The sequence below is a fragment of the Herpailurus yagouaroundi genome, unplaced genomic scaffold (assembly GCF_014898765.1).
Source record: "Herpailurus yagouaroundi ecotype Mexico unplaced genomic scaffold, PumYag 28, whole genome shotgun sequence".
Lineage (NCBI taxonomy): Eukaryota > Metazoa > Chordata > Mammalia > Carnivora > Felidae > Herpailurus > Herpailurus yagouaroundi.
This window is the reverse complement of record NW_024412376.1, coordinates 123645718-123659071: the sequence shown is the minus strand read 5'-3', so window position 1 is coordinate 123659071 and position 13354 is coordinate 123645718.

Genomic DNA, 13354 nt, shown 5'->3' with positions numbered 1-13354 from the left:
TTTTAAGATTTTATTTTTAAGTAATCTCTATATCCAACATGGAGCTCAAACTCACAACCCTGAGATCAAGAGTCACACACTCCACCAGCTAAGCCAGCAAGATGCCCCTGGGTTAGCTAATTTCTAAAGATAGTAAACAACTAGCCCATGAGCAAACCAACCAACTGCAAAGCCCAAAGCCCAATCATTTCCTTTACCAAACCCTCACTCACCAAGCCAATATTCCCCCTGCCCTAAATCACTCCAGGGCCAGGTACTAGATAGCTTCTATAGCCCAGAGCCTGTAGAAACCACCCAAACCACCCAATCCTAATAACATGCCCTCCCTTGCCTTTCTCAAAGACACCACAATAAAGGCTTGTACTCAGGCTTTCTCCTCCTTCTTCCACCTCCTGACGCACCCTGATGCTTCCCATGTTGCCCTGCATAGAATGCTGTCTCCTTTTTCCAGAGACCTATGAAAATGAACTTTTATTCCTTCATGAAAATCATGTATACATCTGTGTGTTTTACCATGTCTGATTAAAAACAATCCTAAGTACATTTTTCTTTTTTTAATATGAATTTTATTGTCAAATTGGTTTCCATACAATCTCAGTCTTTAATAGTCTCTTATGGTTTGGCTCTCTCCCTCTCTAACTTTTTTTTCCCTTCCCCTCCCCCACGGTCTTCTGTTAAGTTTCTCAGGATCCACATAAGAGTGAAAACATATAGTATCTGTCTTTCTCTGTATGAATCACTTAGCATAACACTCTCCAGTTCCATCCACGTTGCTACAAAAGGCCATATTTCATTCTTTCTCATTGCCAAGTAGTATTCTATTGTATATATAAACCACAACTTCTTTATCCATTCATCAGTTGATGGACATTTAGGCTCTTTCCATAATTTGGCTATTGTTGAAAGTGCTGCTATAAACATTGGGGTACAAGTGCCCCTATGCATCAGCACTCCTGTATCCCCAAGTACATTTTTCAAGACATCAGCCAAATAGCATTCCTCCTCAGAGACCTGACTTTCAGCTGCATGGGGCCTCTTCTCTAAGTTTCTAAGTTTTAATAATTTCAACCTCTTTCCTTCACTTCCCCACAACTAGAGGGTGGTACTTCCTTTTGCAGCTGCTACATCTATGACACAGTGCTTCTTTTAGTTTTTCAGTTAAAGATTCTTTTCCCCTAGTCAACAGCTCTTCATAGTAAATTTTCTCTGTCAAAATAACTGTTATGTTTTCTGTCTCTTGACTAGACCCTGATGAGTACACAATTTTATGGTTAATCCTGGCACTTGGGTTTGCATCAAGGCTTAATAATTTATCAATAGCTCATGAGATATTGCCAAGGTAGGGGGGAGGTGTGTGGAATAAGCCCAGCCAGTAAAAATTCTGGGAAATCAAAGAGATTCAGATCAACTTTTGATGTGTCATTCTCAAGAAAATAATGCTAAATTTCTCATACTTGCCAATTCCTCATCTTATGCAGCTACGATATTATAAATCTTCACCTTTTATTAAATCAATACAGGAGACATATCCAAGTCCCTATTGTCAATAAAGGTCATGATACATTTCTAATCTTATGAAAATCAAGAGGATTTCAAAAACATATGTCTTTGTCAGTTGGGCCACTATAACAAAATACTATAAATAGGTTGGCTTATCAACAAACACTTACTTTGCACAGTTCTGGAGGCTGGAAGTCTGAGATCAAGGCACCAGTAGTCAGGTCCTGGTGAGAGCCCTCTTCTGGATTGCAGATTGCAGACTTCTCTTTGTATCCTCACATGGAGTGAAGACAGTAAGCTATCTGTCTTGCCTCTCCTTGTAGGGGCACTATTCCCATCAGGAGGGCTCTACCCTCATGACTTAAATACACTTCCAAATACCATCACATTGAGAGTTAGGATTTAACATATAAATTTGGAACATAAACATTCAGTCCACAACAATGTGTATAACATGACACCTATTATTGTGATAATGGGTAATGGGAAATACAGTTATCCCCAGGTTATCAAAAATTTGCATGAAGCCACTTTGCTTTTTATGAAGGACCTACATTATTACCTGTTTTTGCTAACTGAAAGAAATCCAAAGAATATTTTCCCTTTTATGAGAAGGGGATGAAAAAAATAGCATTCAGCATTTGTTTCCCAGCAAGCCATTATATAGGCAACGTGCACCCCAAGAAGCAAAAGTAGAACCACCAAAGTCCTTCCTCAGGAAGTACACTTGGCATCTCAGCATCAAGCCTCCATGGCTTTAAACTATGCCTGTGAACATCCGTATTTTATCTTGATTTATTTTGTGTATCCATCAGCAAATTGTGTCTCAAAGTATAAGAAAGCCTAAGAGAGGTTATTTTGGGGGTCTGGGCGTGCTCATATAAGTTAAAAATTGCCTCTTTGCTTTTCACCATTTTGGCTTATAAAAGGAATGTTCTACTTGCAGATAGGGGAAACATGTACTCTGGAGTAGGTGGCTAAGTGCTTGGGTTCTAACCCAGCTATACTGGGCATAGACTTGGTAACCTGAATTGGTAACCTTGGGAAAAGCATTAACTTCTCTGAGCTTCAGTTTCTTTATCTGTCAAATGGGATTATTAATACTAATTATTTTACTTACTTTATAGGCTTACTCGATTTCCTAAATATTTAGAGGTCACCTATAAGCAAGATCTTATGGTAGGCATTCCATGATGTACAGAGACAAGTAAAACATGTACTCTGCCCTCAAGTTTATAATCCAGTATTTTTCTATCATTCAACAAACACTTGTAAAATACTTCCTACCAGCACTATGCTAGGAGCTAAGAATACAGAGATGTCTTCAAGGGGCTGAGAACCTGATAGATAAAATAAAGGGAGAGATAACAAGAACAAGAGGCAGAGTGTGCAATGAAAGGTTGAAACAAGTCAGTGTGACATTTAAAGGAATAGAAACCTACACCTAGTTGAAAAGGTAAGGAGAGGCTTTGTGGATCTCGTGCCATTTGAACTGACCATGAACAAAAACCTAAAAGAAGAAAAGATGAAGGGAATGACCCGAAGGGTAAGCCTAGTTAGGGGTCATAAGAGCCTGAAGTGGAGTGGAGATGGTAGAAATCAGACAGAAGGAATAAATATAAGTGATATTAGATGAACAATGCTTGGAAATCCACGTGGGAAAATTACAATAGTAACTGAGAGTTATGGACGAGGATACAACCATGAATAAGGTGAGTGTGGCTGCTGTTTTCAAGGACCTATAGATTGATTAAGAATAGTAAAAATTTTTAAAGTTCCCCTAATATGGTCTCTGTTTTAAAATATAGTTTAGACATAGAAAAATTGGAGGTTCGGTAAGGCTGACAGACCAGGAAACAATTGTCATTAAAAAGATGGTTTGTTATATTCGCAGATCCCAAGGGGAGGGGCCAAGCATGCCACACCACAGGGGGCCACGCAGGGAAGCCCCCCTGGGTCTGTCAAGAGGCAGAGGAAGAGGGGGGAAGCATGGGCAAGAGTCTTTACTATGGTTTCCATGGGGAGAAATGAATGAGGCAGGGTAAGCAGGTTTGGGATTGGCTCATTTGATTAATTTCAGTGGGCTCTGGGATTTAGGAGCTGTCCCCAGATGCCTGGTACTTGGCCTTGGGTTGAATATGGCAGGTGGCCCTATGTAAGAGAGACCCTGATAAGGAAGGTAGTGAGGGTATGACCCTGCAGGGTCAATAAGGCTCCAGATGTCAAAGCATCAGAATACAGAAAATAAAACACATGATTAATACAATCTCCTTAAAAATAGGGGAGTTTATTTAGTTTTGTATCCCTGGCATCCACCACAATACTTTGCACACAATATGGAAAGACTTCATAAATATCTGTTTAATGATCAGGTTAACATATCCTAACTTCATGAGAGTTGGACAGCTCTAACACACCCTTGGGCATCAGCTCCGTAGTCACGTTGGGAGATCTGTTCAGATTCCTCAGACCAAGCTGGGCACCCCTGCAGTGGATACTTACTGCAATGTATCTCCCGGATCCCCCTCCAGCATAGGAGAGCGGACAGCAGACAGCCTTCAGAGACTGCCCTTGGAAGATTGTGAATAAAAGTTAAATAAATAAATGATCCTTTTAAAAATTAAAGATACTATTAAAAACTAAAAATGAAAAGTAAATAATATTTCTTTTGTGGTAAATCACTTTATATCCTAGTTAGTGTTCTTTCAATTTCAAGAGACAGAAATCCAACTCAAACTTGCTTAAGAAAAAAAAGGCAGGGGGCGCCTGGGTGGCTCAGTCGGTTGGGCGGCCGACTTCGGCTCAGGTCATGATCTCGCGGTCCGTCCGCGTCGGACTCTGTGCTGACAGCTCGGAGCCTGGAGCCTGTTTCAGATTCTGTGTCTCCCTCTCTCTGACCCTCCCCCGTTCATGCTCTGTCTCTGCCTGTCTCAAAAATAAATAAAACGTTAAAAAATTTTTTTGAAAAAAAAAAAAGGCGGGGGGATTTATTGGTAATATGACTGGGAAACTATCTTCAGTCATGGCAGCTCTCCACCTTCATTTGTCTCATCTATTTATCTCTATGTATGACGTCATCTTTGTTTTTTGGTTTTTTTTTTTTTTTTTCCAACTGAAAATAGCCTCTCTCTGTTTGGGGACAATGGCCTCAAGCAGCTCCAGCTTACCTTATACTTACAGCTCTTGATCCAGCAAGAGGAGAGAAACCATCTTCTTTTTTCCCAGAATCTCTATGTAAGTTTCAGAGGAAACTGCGAATCCTGTCTGGAGATAGAAGCCACACTGGTTACTTGAACAGAGAGCAGGTACAAAATAGCAGTTACTAACTTTAAACTAAGGATGGGTGAACAGTGAAAGACTAAGGACTAAAGGAGTCCCCTCCTCATCAAAAATGAGATTCAGGCCTCTTTGGAGAGGGCATGGCTTGCACGAGAACCAGAAGCTTACTGGTGGTCAAAGAAACTTGCCACAGGGTGCTGGCCAGGACCAAACAATGGAAGCAGCTTGCCATTGTGGGAGGGTGTAGTCCAGCTGCAACTGGTCTGTTAAAGAAATTAACTGTTGCCAGAGGGTGTGGGTGGCTACAGAGGAGGAGAGCATGGCCTGAGGATATAGGTAGAATTGCCCTGCTAGCCACTAGGCTTACACCCTAAATAACAGTAATAATGGAGGATTAGGACCTGGAAGGGAATTAGCTTCCTGCTACTATTGCCTTGCAGGGTCACTCCATTGCCCTCTACTGATGAACTTTAACGTTCCACTAGTGGGTGGAAGAGAAATGTTTACAGGGCCCAACTTTTTTTTTTTTTTTTAATTTTTTTTTCAACGTTTATTTATTTTTGGGACAGAGAGAGACAGAGCATGAATGGGGGAGGGGGCAGAGAGAGAGGGAGACACAGAATCGGAAACAGGCTCCAGGCTCTGAGCCATCAGCCCAGAGTCTGACGCGGGGCTCGAACTCACGAACCGCGAGATCGTGACCTGGCTGAAGTCGGACGCTTAACCGACTGCGCCACCCAGGCGCCCCTACAGGGCCCAACTTTAAGATCACAAAGCGAGGCAAAGAAGGATGGATTTGGAATTGACAGACAATGGTTAGGCACTTTCCTGCTTGGATCATATGTACAACCCTGAACCAATCACTGTGAATGAAGCTTTCATTAGCTAAAACTAAGCCAGGGTCACATGCTCATGCCTGTGCAGTGGTGGAGCAAATGGCAGCGGGAGCAGGCCCACTGCCACACAGGGAATGACTTCTCCATGGAAAAGATGGATTCTTCTACCAGAAGAAAGGAGAGTGCTAGGCAGAGAGAAAAAAATAGATACCCTTTGTATGTTGTATGTTGACCTATATATGTCCAGTTACATTTGGAGTTGCTGATATAGGAAAGGGAAAACCAAGGCCTTTCCCTAGGACTGATAGCTACATTTTAATTCATTTAAGAGACATTTATTAAGCACCTTCTATGAGACGAGCTCATCTTACCAGTCCCAAACTACTGGCATCTTTGTGGACATGGGTTGAATTAAAAGGCCTAAAAATGAAAAGGCAGTTAAAAAAAGGTTGAGACAAGAAAACAATACCTTTGTTTACAGGTTAAAATGTCCTAAGAAATATATCTACAACTGTGTAGCAAAGTTTTTAAATACTACTCCTGGTTGAGTTGGAACAAAGCAGTATGGCCCAGTGGTTCAGAGCACAAATTGTAGAGCGAGACTGCTTCCATTTACATCCAGCTCCACTACAGTGTAAGATTGGGCAAGGAATTGCCAACTTGTGTGAAAGTTTTCTCATATGTAAAACTGGAATAACAATAAGACCCACCTCATCGGAGTACTGGGAAGATTAAATAAGCTAACATCTGTAAAGCCCTTAGAACAGCACCTGGCACATAGTAAACTCTATACAACTATTATGCATTTATTATGAATTGGCTATTATTAGTTAGATATCATATAATGTGATTTCTCTTAACTAATTTGAAGTCCCCTTATCTCCAAAATTAGAAAAAACCTTGCTTGAAAACTTAACTACTATATGTATATTAGCATCCATTCTATAGAAATAGTTTTATTATTTTCACTACCTTATGACATTGAGACATTCTCTTTATGAACATAAATCATATATTCTATGGAGCCAAATAAAACCAAACAAAAACTTGCTCTTCATGTTATTCTGTAGCATACAGACGAAAATAGAAACATTTTCTTTATAACCGTTCTTTAAATGTTTGTGAAATTGTATGAAAAGACAAATTTTTCCCTGAAAATAAATTTTTGTATATATCTTGTCAAAATAATATTTTTTATAAGAGTACTTTTGGAATTTCCTTTTCTTTTTTGCTTTTAAAAGGAAGCTGCTTCTATAAATCCATTGTTTTTAAATGACACTAGAACATTCCGAGCAAGAAATGTACTCCATCTCTGGCTGAGTCAGAGAAACCCTCTCCTTAATGAGGACTCTGGCACTGACTGTGAACCACTGAAGCTTTTCTATTGTGACATATTCTGCAATATTAGTGATAAACTGAAGTCTGAGGGATCAAGTATCTCAGCAAATCCTCATCAGTGAATGTTAGAATGTCGGGGAAGGATGGGCACAAAAAGAAGGAATTGCATTTCTTTTCCTTTCAGGGATAGGGCTGTATTCTCTGATAACTCTTACAACAGAGCTATGGGACCATGTGGAGCATCCATAACTGGAAGAAAACAAATGGAAACAAGACAAAATGCCAGACAAAGTACATCTATTTGGAATGTATCCTAAATCATCAGTGTGTGTGTGTGTGTGTGTGTGTGTGTGTGTGTGTGTGTACATGCACACACACACACACACACACACACACACACATACTGTCTTAGTCCATTTGGGCAACTATAACAGAATACCATAGACTGGGTGGCTCAAACACCAAACACTTATTTCTCACAATTCTGTAGTCTTGGGAAGTCCAAGATCAAGGCGCTAGCAGATTTGGTGTCTGGTAAGGGCTTGCTTCCTGGTTCTTTTCCCAGTGTCCTCCTCAGGGAGGGAACAAGGGAGTTCTCTAGTGTATCTTTTATAAAGATAACCCCATTCATGAGGACTTCAATCCATGACCTAATCAACTCTCAAAGGCCTTACCTCTTAATTTCATCACAATGGGAGTTAGGATCTCAACACATGAATTTCAATACATTCTAGTCCATTGTATACACACACACACACACACACACACACACACACACACACATATTCCTAAACTAGAATTGCCAAGAAGTACTTTGATTGAAGAACAAATATTTCTTGGATTAAGTAAGATATGATATGATACCATAATAGAATTTTTTGTGTAAAAAAGATTAAATATTTTGATACTAATATTGTCCTGTTTCCTACAAATAAAAGTTTAAGAAATCTAACATAGAACTGGCATTTTTCTTTTTTTTAAATATAATTTATTGCCTGATTGGTTTCCATACGACACCCAGTGCTCATCCCAACAAGTGCCCTCCTCCCTGCCCATCACCCACTTTCCCCTCTCCCCCACACCCCTATCCACCCTGTTTGTTCTCTGTATTTAAGAGTCTCTTGTGGTTTGCCTCCCTCCCTCTATGTTTGTAACGATTTTTTTCCCCTTCCTTTCCCCCATGGCCTTCTGTTAAGTTTCTCAAAATCCACATATGAGTGAAAACATATGGTATCTGTCTTTCTCTGACTGACTCATTTCACTTAGCATCATACCCTCCAGAACTGGAATTTTTCAATCTGTATATAAACAAACATTAAAAAGCATCATGTTCAAGACTTTCATAATGGAGAAGATTTAGTTATAGTAACATTTTATTACTAATGACATTCTTACCAAAGGTAGAAATAGTAAATACGGGACAGAGATGCATTACCCTCTTTGTCAAACATTAAGGAGAGCTAAAATGCTTCCACAGAACACTGTTTCCTCATGGGGAAAATGGGGACAATCATATACCTACCTCTTAGCTTTGCTGGAAGACTAAATTAAACAATGTATATTGCAAAGGCCAACATTCAGAGTCTGGCATTGATTAGTGCTGATAAATAGTATTTTCCCTCCTCTCCTGGAGGGCAGTCCAGGACTTAGTGATATGAGGGCATACACAACCACAGCCTTGTGCTTAAGCAAAAGAGATTTGAAATATGGGTCTAGAAAGAAGACACAGAGTTGGGGCCCAGCCTGTATTCACGGTGTTTACCACTACTTCATTGTGTACTTAGAGAGCAGCCTTGAGAAGAGCAGAACTTTGGCAAACAAACTCCCAACTCGGCAAACTCTGTAATTCCAGAGGGCCAATTAACTACTTGAGCCCTGAGCTCTGTGCAAACCGACACTCCTATAATTTGTGAATGTGCGAAAGGGAGAATAATATTATCATTTGTGCACATTATTATCCTGTAACTTATGGGCAGGTAGACAGGTAGAACACTTACTCCTAGCTATTCTAAGCAAATAAATAATTCTATGGTTGCAAGGGAATGTATAATTTTAAAGACTAGGTTAGAAAGTGATTAAAGCAAAATTCCAAAACTGAAAATTGAAAGCAAAATAGTTCTTTAGTTTCTGGGAAAAAAATAGTAAGAATAAAATATATCTGGACTATTTACAGATTAGATTTTATAGTCCACTCTTCTAGTTGTGGGTCGTGTAGAAACCAGGCTTCTGTTCCTCTGTGAGTCTTATATGCAAGAAGGTCTTTTCTTCTGAGTAATCTGTCTCCCTGTACACCAACTGGGCTATCTCTATATAGACATAAGCTTCATTACTTTACCCAGGATGGTGGACTGGCTGGGCCTCATTAGTGAAACAGTAGCTACTAAAAATTCCTTCTCTGTAGGAAATATATTTAGGAGATATTGGAGTTAAAAAAAAATAAGTGTTCCCAGAAAAATGCCATTTTTCCCAATGGTTTCTTCATCATCATCCCCATTGACAATTTCAGTCATAGCATTTCAGAAAATAAATTTACAGACTAGAATAGTCTTTGGCCATGAGGAAAGAATGTTTTTGTAGCTCTATTAATATTTCTTTAAAAATTATTTTTTAATGTTTATGTCTTTTTGAGAGAGAGACAGAGCATGAGTAGGGGAGGGGCAGAGAGAGAGGGAGACACAGAATCTGAGGCAGGCCCACAGGGTCTGAACTCACAAACTGTGAGGTCATGACCTGAGCCGAAGTCGAACCCTTAACCGACTGAACCACCCAGATGCCCCAGCTCTTTTATTTTATTTTATTTTATTTTTTAATTTTTTTTTTTCAACGTTTATTTATTTTTGGGACAGAGAGAGACAGAGCATGAACGGGGGAGGGGAGGGGCAGAGAGAGAGGGGGACACAGAATCAGAAACAGGCTCCAGGCTCTGAGCCATCAGCCCAGAGCCTGACGCGGGGCTCAAACTCACGGACCGCGAGATCGTGACCTGGCTGAAGTCAGACACTTAACCGACTGCGCCACCCAGGCGCCCCGCCCCAGCTCTTTTAAATATCTAAAAAAAAAATTTTTTTTAAGTAATCCCTATGACCAACGTGAGACTTGAACTCATAACCCTGAGATCAAGAGTCACATGCTCTACCAACTAAGGCAGCCAGGCACCCATTATAGCTCCCTTAAATATCATAAAGAACACATTTGGGGTTGTATTTGTTACTTTTCTATAACATCTTCTGTTGATGCTAGTTTCCAAAAGTTTAGTACTCTATTCCTCTGAACTGACAAAGAACTTAGGGTCTTTAAAGATTTTCCTTATTTCCATTGTCGATGAATTGCCATTTGTAATTCTTTGAAGGTTGAATCCTCTGATTCTTTATAACTTAGATAATGTTTTGATAGATTGGTCTTATAGGATGATTTAGAACCTTAAAAAAGACATTTATTAGCGCTTTAGTATGAATTTTTCCCTATGACTGTCAAATCAATACAATAAGAATATTCACACCAATGGCAAATCATTCCTGAACACACTTACTGATAGCAAACATTTCAGTTTTGAACTAAAAGGTCACTATGTCAGTTCCTGAACCTCTAATGTCAACATTACTCAAAACCATGCTGGAAAACATAGCCACTCTTTTTTTAAGAACTTTCAGAGAAAGTTGTAGTATTTCCTTCAGAAGTGCAGTTGAGCCTCTCACAGCTAATGTCCATGCATTCATGGCAACAAGAACAAAGGGATATTGACACAGGATAAATCACTGGTAAAACTAATAGCTGTCTATTCCAGCTATGAGGATGTATAACTGCAAAACCAGCTAGGCAAAAAAGGAAGGAAGGAAAGAAGGAAGGAAGGAAGGAAGGAAGGAAGGAAGGAAGGAAGGGGCAACTGGGCCACCTGGATGGCTCAGTTGGTTAAGAATCTGACTTCAGCTCAAGTCGTGATCTCATAGTTTGTGGGTTCAAGCCCTGTGTCGGGCTCTGTGCTGACAGCATAGAGCCTGGAGCCTGCTTCAGATTCTGTGTCCCTCTCTCTCTCTGCCCCTCCTCTGCTTGCACTCTGTCTCTCTCTCTCAAAAATGAATAAATGTTAAAAAATTTTAAACAAAAGACTGATTCAATTATTTGTTCTTTTAGTAAATATTTACAAATAAATTGAGTGAATAAATAAATGCAAGGATGTCTATAACATGCTAGACACTGCATATCACATATCCTGGATGTATGGCAAGCAGGAAGAACATGGTTCCTGCACTCATAAAACTTACAGTCTAGCAGGAGAGAAAAACATTTTTAAAAATCACATAAATAAATAAATAAATATCTAATTGAATTTCAATGACAATGCTGTTGATGAGTGTTCTGATTGTCATACCAGTTTTTTTTTTAATTTTTTTTTCAACGTTTATTTATTTTTTGGGGGACAGAGAGAAACAGAGCATGAACGGAGGAGGGGCAGAGAGAGAGGGAGACACAGAATCGGAAACATGCTCCAGGCTCCGAGCCATCAGCCCAGAGCCCGACGCGGGGCTCGAACCCACGGACGGCGAGATCGTGACCTGGCTGAAGTCGGACGCTTAACCGACTGCGCCACCCAGGCGCCCCTGTCATACCAGTTTTTTGGTTTTTTTTTTATTTTGTTTTTTGTTATTGTCTTTGTTCTCCATAAGGGGACTAAAACACCCAGGAAATAATTTTTCAAGTGCAAAAGAGGGAAATAATGTCTTCTCTGAAAGTCCCCTTCTGTGATGTGGGCCCATTATCTCATTCTCTAGGTGGAAGTGGAAAGTAGTTGTATCCTATTGACTCTACCTTCCACCTTTCACATCCAATTAGGTGCCACAGCTTATTGATATTATCATCCAAATATATCTTATGTCTCTATATTCATGCCCTCTTCTCCATTTCTATATCTAAAAACATAGTACTAGTTCTTCAGTACTCTACCCAAAGTGTTTTACTAGACTCCAAAATCACAAACAGAATAGGAGATATTAAAGTAGGAAAGGACCCTAGAGATCGTTCTTCAGATGGGAAAACAGAAGCTCAGAGAGACAAGTGTCTCACCCAAGATCCCACAATTCAGCCTAGCCACAGCCATGTCATTAATTTTTCTTTAGAGCAGCAAATATGGAAGCCATGGAACACTATTCACTGCATGCTTACAGTCATTCCCAGACTCTTCTTCCTTGTTAGAAACTCCCCTTTCCCATAATAGGAACCAAAAATGACAAATACTTGCTTGCTAAGGATGGCCAGGTGACCCAGCTATGGACATCAAGATGTAAAGGGAACTCTCTGTCTGGTTTTTGAGAGTTGCTTCTGACATAAAGAGAAATCAAGAAGAGCTACCAACCCCTGACCCCCTTTCTTCCTGTTCTTGGAGCTGAACAACAGCAGCCTAAGGACAAAAAGCCAACAGCTGAGAATTAGAAGGACACAAAGCACTTGGGACCCTCATCTATAAGCACTGAGCTTGCCTTGAACCTGCTTACTTGCAGGCTTCTTATTATGAGAGATTTTTTGAAGTCTTTCCTACTTGTAACTCCATGTCATGTGTTCTGTTACTTGCAGCTGAGTGTACCCTGGATGGTCACTGCTTTATTTCTTTATATTTCAACTACCCCTCTAAGCTCTACAGGAGCAAGGAAATGACCTATTTTTTTCATTGTATATTCCCAGTTCCTAGAACAGATCCTGGCATAATATCAACACTTGAAAAATATTTGTTGAACGAATGAATGTCTAAAAAAAAATCTTCACAGGCTATTTCTACAGAATAAAGTCCAAAGGATTAATCAAGGCCCTTCCTGATGTGGCCTCGATCTGTCTTTCCAGCCTTGTCTTTTACTTTCATACATGCTACCTCTCAGGAAAACTGGACTACTTCTCGTCCTCCCAAACACACCCTGAGCATTCTGATGCAGGGCTGTGGCTCACAGTGGCCAGTCTGTGGAATAGGCTCCTTCCCCTCCTACACTTCAATACTTTTCTCTCATCCTTCAAGCTCCAGATCTTCTCCCATAGCACTTCCTCTGATACTTTCCAGGTACAGATATCTTTTCTATGTTCCTTTTTCTTCTGTGCCATTTATCACTTTTAAACATTCATGATAATTATTTGGTGTACTCATCTCAATTAGATTATGAGCTCCTTGGGGACAGAAAATCCACCTTCCCAAGAAACAAACATAAAGCTTTGTCCCGGCAGATACCTAGTACATTTTTCTTTGTGAGTAGGAGAATTAACAACATTAAAGTGAGCCCATTGAAAAAATAATTTGGACCCAGGAGTTGGTGCTGACTTTCTCGCGGAAGCAAAGGTCTGGATGAATTGCAGGAGGGGAGAGGAGGGCAAGGGACTTGTTGGAAGTGTCAGGAGCAAGCACTGATGCTTTGTCTCCTGCC